Here is a 9,785-nt window from a genome sequence, read left to right on the forward strand (position 1 = left end):
ACTGCAGAGGCTCTTGCCTTTGCGTAGACCCCCATCATTCCCAAAGGCTATGTTGTCCAGGCGCTTCACCAGAAGCTTTCTTTAAGGCACGTGAAAGCATGCGGTTGTGTTGTGGAGCTTTCAATGTACCCTAGGTCAGCTTTCAAACCTACTGCTTTTCGAGAATGAAGCATGGGGCTTTCACAGCCCAATGAAGGGCTGGCTCACTGCCCATGTCTGAGCTACAGCAGGACAATGACTTTTGCCAAGATATTGTGACCTTGCTCCTCATCTCATCCACAGAGTGTTCTTCTGTGGAGCAGTCTCGAATGCCTTAAGGAAGAAGGCTGACTAGAGAGGTGCTTCTGTGTGCCACTTTCCCTCTAAATCCCATCTCACAGCAGCAGTAGCTAGCTGACAAGAATGGTGGGTTTTCACGTGAGACCATCAATTTTTTGGCAAAGCAACAGACCTCTACCAGCCCTTTGGCAACAGTGGGACAGCTTGCACAACTTACTCTTGCACTCCTCCTTGCTCCGGCCCAGAGAAGCCCCAGCCAGCGCCAGCAGTCTGGCCATGGCAAAGGCAGGAGAGTTGCCCCTCCTGGGCTCTCTGGCCCACATTTGAGATCCACCCCGCCAGCTCCTCCAGTGAGGAAGTGGCATCTGTCCCGATGGCTTAGGATCCCTCCCACATTTCCTAATCAAAACTCTGCTGTTCCTTGCACGAAATTAACTGACAGGCATCTCCATGGTTATAAAAGCCAAAGAAATACCAGGCCACTGCTGCCTTTACTAACTGGAACACTAATTATGGATATGCAACTGTAAATCCTAACTGTCCCTACCTGATCCCATGGCTGCTTCCCTGCCTGGCCAAAAGCTTGCTCTCAAGAGCACAAGGGAGAAGCCCACCTGCAGAGCCTGCAGTTGCTACAGGGCCAACAGCAAAGGGAGAAAGGGGCAAAACAGGCACGAGATGGTTGGAGGAAAGGCTGCGGAGGCACCCAGACACCTGCTGAGAGTGGAGCACTTCTCTACCTAGCTTTCCAGTATTTACCACTCCTTGCAGATCTGCATATGGGCATCAGGTCGAACTAAAACAAGTCCTTGGGAAAAGTCTCTTCCAGCTGACTTGTGTGGCAGCAGGGGAAGCCCAGAGGCTGTAACGACACATGGCTCACAGAGCCAGGCCCCGTCCCTGCATGGCATCAGTCTCCACAGAACCGCAGAGGGGCCCTGGCCAAGGCAGCTCTTAGCACCATAGCTAAGGGGTGGAGATGGAGGAGAAAAGTCCTTCCTGGAGATGCTGGGGATTGAACCCAGGACCTCCTGCATGCGAAGCAGGCGCTCTTCCACTGAGCTACATCCCCTTACACATGGCATACGTAGATGGGGGGTGTGCTCTGGGGTGCCCTCTCCTCCCATGCCATGTCCCTGACAAGCACAGCCCCCTTGTGCCCTGCTGCCCTCAGACCCTCCCCAGAAAACTCCATTCAGACCCTCCTGCCTGGCCGTGGGGGAAGCTGGCCTTGCCTCTGCCCTGGGACTGCTCCTGCACAGGGCCACGCCACGGAGCGCTGCCCCTTCAGCATCTCTGCAGCTAATTGGGTCAGGGGGAGAGTGTCGCTGCAGGCGCTGCTGCCAGGCTCTGGCCCTGCCAGGGGAGGCTCGATGGAGAGGGGCAAGCCCCTTCCCTGAGTCACCTCTGCCAGCGCAGGCAGCACTCCTGTGTGTATCACCTGTGTCCGCGAGGGCAGCAGCAGGAGGGAGTGGTGTGAGGGAAATGCCCTCCCCAGGGGGATGTGCCCACAGCTCCGATTGCCCCCAGGGTGTGGGGTGAAGGGAGGAGGGGAGCAGGCAGAGCTGGTGCTGGGCAGGGAGCTGCCCAGAGCCCCTCAGCCAGGCTCCAGGCCTCCCCCTGCACCACACTGTCCACCAGCACCCAGCCATGGGCAGAGGGCAGAGTCCCCCTGCCTGGGGCTGGGTACGGGGTTGGGCTCAGGGACGTTCCCATTCTTGCAGCACTGAGACTGTGCTGACAGTGGAGCCCCCGGCACAGCCCCAGGTTGGGAGGTCTCTGTGGCGCAACACGCAGAGCGTTCGGATGTTAACTGAAAGGCTGTTGGTGGAACCCACCCAGGGACAGTGGAACAGGGAATAGAGCCTGGGGTTGCTGATTTGATTCCAAATGGAATTACAGTATAATGTCCTTGCAATACCTCTTGTAATACCTCTGCAGGAAAGCAAAATTGGACCCCCACGGGAACACTGGCATTCTGTTGGAATGATGCTGTGGAAACCCTCCAAGAGCCAACAAGACTCAAGGACAAGGGAGAGAGGATCTTGGGAAACGGTATTGCAAAGGACAACCAGCTCCAGGCAAATAACCATGAGGAAACCACAACACTTTGAAGAACGTGAGGAACAGAGAGCACAAGAAGAGCAGAATAACCCAGAGTAACCTAAAAGTTCATTAGGGCTTATTAACCTATTAAAAAGTGTGCTCCCCAAAATGAATAATGAGATGGTAATGACATGATAATGATGTTACCACCTTCTTCTCCACTTCCTATGGTAATTAGCATGGATGTTCAAGCACAAGCACAGAGCAAGTACGTGATGTGATAAAACTGTAACCAGCAGAAAAATCTGTATAAAGTACTCCCTGAAAAGTGTTTATAGATAAAGAGTGAGAAAGGGAGAAGGAAGGGAGAAGCTTTGTGGATCTACCACCTAGCACCCATCCCTGTGCAGAAATGAAATAAACAAGTATCTCGATCCTGTGTGTCTGTTGGTTGCTTGCACATCTGGTAAAAGAACCCAGTTTGGGGACCCAAACACTGATACAGCCCCAAACAAGCCACCATGCCTCTGGGTCCATGCTCCTTTTCCCACGGAACAGTCTGGCTCGCTTGCATCACCCATCTCCTGAAAATCTGCTGCATTTTCGCATGCAGTAGGTGTGCTCTGACACTTTGTCTCTGTGTATGATATGGTCGACACAGTTTTCAGTTTACAGCCTGTTTGCATGTGTTCATACATGTCTGTCTGCATGGATACATAGTTATTAGTTACATGGCAGCCTATTCCACCTGGCTCTGTATTCTCTTCCAAACTTCCTTTTCACCAGCACCTGGTAAGCCCAGAGGACAGCACCAGCTATCACTTAGGTTCCACATGGCCAGGTATGCTGGGAGGCTGCTGGAGACTCCCTGGGAGCTCCATTTACAACAGTCTTACAGATAGTCCAGCACATGCACCAGGTTTTTGGCTTGTGCATTCAGATGGGTGCGGACATATATTATTAAGTTTCATTTCATTTGCCCTTTCCAGGTTCCCTTTCACTTCTGTGCCCTTCAAGCACCCAAATGCTGTGCTTTCCCCAGGAACTGGATACTAGTATTGCAAGGACACCCTACCTGAATCTCTGAAGAGCTGCTTCTGCAGAACCGAAAACATTTATGGTGACTGAGTCAAGACACTCACCTGGAGGTAGCCGTCCCCCACCTCCTGCACACACCGACTTAGTAGACAGATGTATGGCTTTGCCTAGGAGGATAAATCCAGTGATTTATTTATAGCCCGAGTCTGGTGCATGCCAGGTTTGGCAGGTAAAAGGAATACAAGATCCGTTCACTAAAAGTATACCTTCTTACAGGGTGCCATTGCAATATATCCTTGTTAGAGTGTTCATCATAGAAAGTGATGTAGCATTTCAACACCTCCTCTCAAAGGACAGCTCTTTCTTCATACGGGCCAAAGCTTGTCCAGTTGGCAGCCACATTCCATCTTGTGTCTCAGTAACTCTGAGAAGACAACTCCACCAATTTCCATCGGCAGGCTTCAGGAGGAGTACAGCCTTCACCTCCTCAACTTCTGAGAGCTGCCATTAAAGGAAGGGGGTTAAACCTGGAAACAGTTTACTCTCCAGCTGATGGGGTTTCCTGGAAGATGGAAATCCAGAACTCAGCTAGATGTGTTTATCCGCAAATGCCATGACTTAGAGAATATTGGAAAATTTATCCTGAAGTAACTACTGAAATTCCAGCTTGTCAACCATTTCAGGCATCAAGGCAGGTCCCTCTTCTGACAGAAGGCTCCCGTAGTCGAGGGCTAAGCCCCCAGGTCAGGGGTCAGTGCTGGCCCTGGGAACAGCCCTCCATTTCCTCAGGATGAGAGATGTCATCTCACTCGCTGATGGAATAGTCCAGTAGCCAGGCTGTTAGCTTTCCACGTCCCCTTTCCCAAGAAGATGAGACAAAAATGGATTTAGGATAGAATTGTTACTATAGGCCTCATCAAAGAGTTCGACCAAGCCCTTCAGTTCAAGTAAGGGCACCTCAAACATGGAGGTCTTAGAGCTTCAGCACGAAGGCATTCTTGCCGTTCCTCCAGACTTCATCACGAAACGTTGACTAATGCTGACCCACTACCAAAAGGGGAAAGGGAAAAATAGGAGGGCAAAAATCTAAGGGCAACAGACTCGGGGCCAAAACATCCAGGAGGGCCAAAAAACCCAGAGGGGAAACGTAAATAATGACAGAAGAATGGGAAAAAAACATGCAGACCCGGAAAAGAAATGGGACAAAAGGGGAAAATGGTAAAACAGGAAAAATGAGAAAACCAGAGAATCAAAAGAAACAGGCAAACATAGGACAAATGGGAGCAATGGGGACAAACAGTAAGAAAGGGAAGAAACAAAGAGACCGAGAAAAACAGGGAAATGAAGAGAAAATGGCGGGAGGATGGTGTAAATCAGGAAAACATCAAGGGAAAAAGAAAATTAAAAAAGACACCCCCCCAAAACCCTAAAAATGAAAAAAATAACCCCAGCACTCTCCCAAAAAGCTCCAAAAAAAAACCCTGAGAAGAACACTGAGAAAAAAAAAAAGAGAGAGAAAAGAACAGAACAGAAGACTCGAAGAACAGAGAACAAAGGTAGAAAATGAGCAGGGAGAAACACCAGAGGGGGGAAGAGAAGAAGAGTAAAGTAGAAAATAGAAATAAATAAAAGAGGGGAAATCCACAGAAAAGAGGAATTTCCCCCCCCCCCAAGAAAAAGGGGAGGGGGGAAATGGGACAAATGGGGATAAAAGCAAGGAAATAAGGGGGGGAGAACATAGAGAAAACATCAATAAAATATCAAATAAAGAAGAAAAAAATGTTAGAAAAGCAAAAAAAAAAAAAAAAAAAACGACATGACATGAGAAAAAAGAAAATACACATGTACCATGAGATTAAAAAAAAAGGGGGGCAGGGAATGAGCAAGGGAAAAAAGCAGTGTGGGGGAGGGCAGGAAGGACCGCGAGGGAGGGTGGAAAAAAAAGGAAAAAGGACATTTGGGAAAAATGGAAAAAAAGCAAGACATTGACAGATATTACTCAAGTATATGAATCTCTCTTTGCTTTTTTATCTTAGAGTTCACACAATAACACAATGGCAGAGCTTCAAAGGGACCTCTGAGATCAGCTAGTCCAACCCCGGCTCAAGCAGGGGCACTTAGCACATGTTGCCCAGGAACCCGTCCAGATGGCTCTGAGTATCCCCAAGGAAGGAGACTCCACAACCTCTCGGGGAAACCTGTTCCACTGCTCAGTCACCCTCACAGCAAAGAGGGTTTCCCTTTTGTTCAGGTGGAACGTCCTGTATTTTATTTTGTGCCCGTTGCCTCTTGGCCTATCGCTGGGCACCACCGAAAAGAGCCTGGCCCCACCCTCTCTACAACCTCTCCTCAGATCCTACACACATTGAGAAGATCCCCCACCAGCCTCCTCTTCTCCACGCTGAAGAGTGCCAGCCTGCTCAGCCTTACCCTACATGAGACATGCTCCAGACCCTTCAGCATCTTAGAAGGCTTTGGCTACACTTGCTCCAGTAGCTCTCTGTCTCTCTTGGACCGGGCAGCCCACAACTGTACACCCTACTCCAGATGTGGCCTCGAACAACAGGGCAGCAGGATCTGCACGGAGCACCCAGGAGGGGAGAACAGCAATATCATTCTGGCATGCAGGAGTAACCACAAGAATTTCTGCTCTAAACCCGAGTTCAGGAAACGTGGAAGTTGCCGCAAATTCTTATCTGCATACACAACTGAGTGCCTCAGCCAATTACACATTAATGAGCCACAATTAAAACCATGAAGAAAGGAGTATTTTCCCAGCAGGTATGGAAGGATTCCTACTGGCTCCTACTGGCACTTGAGGGGCACCATAGGAAGTTCTGTGGGTAATTCTGTAGTCTTATTTAAAAAAAAGGGAAGTGAGATTCCAACAAAAAGCAACAAAGGCAGGCTATGAAGATGCTCCAGAAAGGAAGTGCCAATCATTCCAAAGGGCACTAGGGGAATTTAATTGGACATAGCCAAACTAAGACAGAGGAAACAGGACTGTTACTATCAAAGTCGCTCCAGGGACACAGAACCGGTTACCCTCACAAGCAAGGCTGCCACAAGGACAAATACCCATCAAGTTGCCATCAGGAAATGCCCTTTGGACTTGAGAAGGCCTCAGATCCTTGAAAAGGAAATTCTAGAATTCCGTCAAGGAAATATTTCACAAGGGAACTTAAGTGCATTTATAAAATCAATGCTGGCATACATTTGCCTGGAACAGGTGACTAAACTACAGGACCCAGGAGATTCTTTCGGAGGGCATGAGGTGTCAAGGAAACACAGGCCAATAGGAACCCAAACCTGAGGCACAAGGACAGGCACGGGAAGGGAAGCAGTGTCCTCTTAGCCTGCAGGCTCACCCCACTGCCCAAGCACACATCCTTCTTTTGTACAGGAGGAATGAGACAACTTAGCACCTGAGGAGCAAATCAGAGCAGACTAAAAGCGGCTTGTGCCTCTGCGATGGAAGGCATCAGGCAATCTTCTTGCCTCTTTCAACCCCAGCCATCATTCGGATAAGTTCCAGACTGAAAACCCAAGTCCCCAAATAGCTGTTCCTAAACAGTGCCCATTCCAAAAATCCACAAAACAGCAATGCAGAGAATGCAGCACAAGGTGCATATACCAACTTCTCACTGTTATTTCACATGTTCTGAGGAAGGAGGTGGGTCCTCCCTGATTAGAGGATACTTCCAGTATGGTCATACTTATCAACTTGTAAGTTACAACAAGACAGGAAAAATAAAAGTTCTCTCAGGCTGTGACACTCTTTGGAAGAAGCCATTGCCATGAAACTAGCACTAATATTTCTCACAGCAAAATCCATTACTCACACATGTCATTACTCTTCATGTCATGTGCTGGTCTGGAGTTTGAACTTAGAGAAGTTCCTAAAAGCTCAGGGGGAGGGGGGAAAAAAAAGAAAAGAGAGAGCAAGGGAGAGAAGCAGCAAATGTTCCCATCTGACAGATAATTAGAAACAAGCGTTTGAGAATTTGCAATTACACACTACACTTAGGTTCCTTCTTCCCTCCTGCTAAAGCAGTGAAAAAGTCAACAAAGAATTTGAAAAGAAAACTCACATACAGCAACAACACATATGGGAATACCACTGCACTGCAGCAAGTGTCACCTCATCCTTCAATTAGCAAAGGCTCCTTGGCGTGTGGACGTCCTCAGGGGTGGCAGTGAGGTTCAAAGCACTGCTCATGATCTCCTCTGGCCTGCCTTCCTCCAGTGCAGCACTGAACCCTCTCACCATGGCCTGAGGAGGAAAAAAAAGAGTTATAATAGAAAGGATTTACAAGGGAGGGTACTGAGCACACGAACCTGGGTGCAGCAGTCAGCTGAAACAAGGCCCACTAAAAAGCCTGTCAGGTTAAAGACTGCAAACTGTCAGAGCGTTTCAGAGCAAAAGACCATGGGCTTCCTCAGCTTGCTGCTCAGGTAGCAACAGCAGCCTGATTCTTTGCCTCACTCTCCTAACCTGGAAGGGTATGGTTGCTTTCAATTGTACTTCCTTCCGCAGTAACAGGGGAAAGAGAGGAAGTGGACAGAAAACACGAGGACTAGCAAACACAAGAAAGCAGCTCAGGAATGAACACAGGAACAGCAAAGGCCTCTTGTGCCACATGATGCTGCAGCCCTCCCAACACTGAGGCTTCAGCCAACCACAGCAGGCATTCCCCACACCAAGGCACCAAAGACACGAGCCTGGAAGAACTGGAGGCTGGTGAGTTTTATAGAGAGCTGAGCTGACAACACAAGGGGGAACAGACGACAACACTGGAGTCAGGCAAGTGGAACACCATGGTGGGCATTTGACCGGCTGCAATATGGCTGAGGGCATCCAAGTGTGCTTAAGGCAGGCACACAACGCATGGGCCTGTTGGGATAAAATGCTCCGATCTGCAATAGCATCTCCTTCTAGTTTGCAGCTGGGCTCACAAAATGCAAAAAGAAATCCCCTTTTCCTCAGGCTGCAGCATGACTCTGCAGGCTTTGGTGAACCCTTGATGTGCTAACCCTTTGCAAGGCAAGTGCTAGCAAGCTGTTTGACTAGCAGACAATGCAAAAAGCCTTCCTCCCGCATAAAAGTGCTAGAAGGATATTTTGTGCACACAACCAACCAGCCAGCACACTCCTCTCTTTCCAAGTTTCCAAGGTCCTTTTTCAGGGAGAGCCACTTTCAAGCTGGGGCCCCAGCTACTACTGTTTCCACAGTTAAACAGCGGCCAGAGAGCCCCAACGTTGAATGGTTTTGACTTTAAGAGTGTTAAGAAAGCTCTGCAAAGCCTCCCTACATTGGTATTAAGCTGAGACTGAGATCCCTGTTTCTCACTTCCAGGGGTAAGTTTCTAGTTTGGATGTCATCCTCATCAGAGATCAAAGTCCAAGACATGTACCTCACAACAAAAGTCAGAGAAGACAAAACACGTGTTGCAGGCTTGTACAGTCAGTCAACTGAGCCCGTGCACTGCGGGCTTTGAAGGATAACCCAACAGGTAAGAGGGAAAGAATTGAAACAGCAGAGTACAGAGTGCTCAGAACGGCACAGAAACAAAACAAGCAGCAGCAGGCCACCTCTGGGAAAGTGTCGCTTGCTGAAGAATGCTCCCCCTTCCCCTAGGAAAAACTACTGGCAGCAGAGCATTTCTTCACTCTACAACATACAAGGAAGAGTGCAAACATTTATGGCTTAATATACTTCATCATCATTCTCTAAAAATGAACTGATAAACACAAAGTTACCTCCGCACTATCTTGTTTCACTGGTTTGCCCTGGTCACACACATTTGCTGCTGGTCTGTAATGCCTGAGAGAAGCAGAAAAAGACAGAAATGAATTATTTCAGTGTCCGTACTCATCTGGAGTACTGCATCCAGTTCTGGGCTCCCAATACAAGAGAGACATGGAGCTACTGGAGAGAGTCCAGCGGAAGGCTACAAGGATGATCACAGGACTGCAGCATCTGCCTCATGAGGAACGGCTGCAAGAGCTGGGCCTGTTTAGCCTGGGGAGGAGAAGACTGAGGGGGGATCTTATCAATGTGTGCGAGTATCTGAAGGGAGGGTGTCAAAGGGACGGGGACAAACTCTTCTCAGTAGTGCCATGCAGCAGGTAAAAACTGAACCACAGGAAGTTGTGCCTGAATATGAGGAGGAATTTCTTTCCTGTGAGAGTGACAGAGCACTGGACCAGGTTGCCCAGAGAGGTTGTGCAGTCTCCTTCTCTGGAGAGATTCAAAGCCCACCTGGATGCAACCCTGGCTAACATGCTCTAGGTGACCCTGCTGGAGCAGGGAGGTTGGACTACATAATCTCCAGAGGTCCCTTCAAACCTTATTCATTCTGTGATTTGGTGTAATGAACCAGCAAACTAGCAAATTAAGCAACTAGAAAATTATTACTTTG

The 9,785-nt window shown here is 48.7% G+C and overlaps 1 non-coding gene across 1 annotated transcript; it reads right to left on the reverse strand.

Annotated features, from left to right (window-relative positions):
• Positions 1-1,279: 1,279 nt before the first annotated feature.
• Positions 1,280-1,351, reverse strand: TRNAA-CGC (transfer RNA alanine (anticodon CGC)). Its single transcript has one exon. It is a non-coding gene; the product is annotated as a tRNA-Ala (tRNA).
• Positions 1,352-9,785: the final 8,434 nt, after the last annotated feature.

This window comes from Rhea pennata, unplaced genomic scaffold (genome assembly GCF_028389875.1).
Source record: "Rhea pennata isolate bPtePen1 unplaced genomic scaffold, bPtePen1.pri scaffold_26, whole genome shotgun sequence".
Classification (NCBI taxonomy): Eukaryota; Metazoa; Chordata; class Aves; order Rheiformes; family Rheidae; genus Rhea; species Rhea pennata.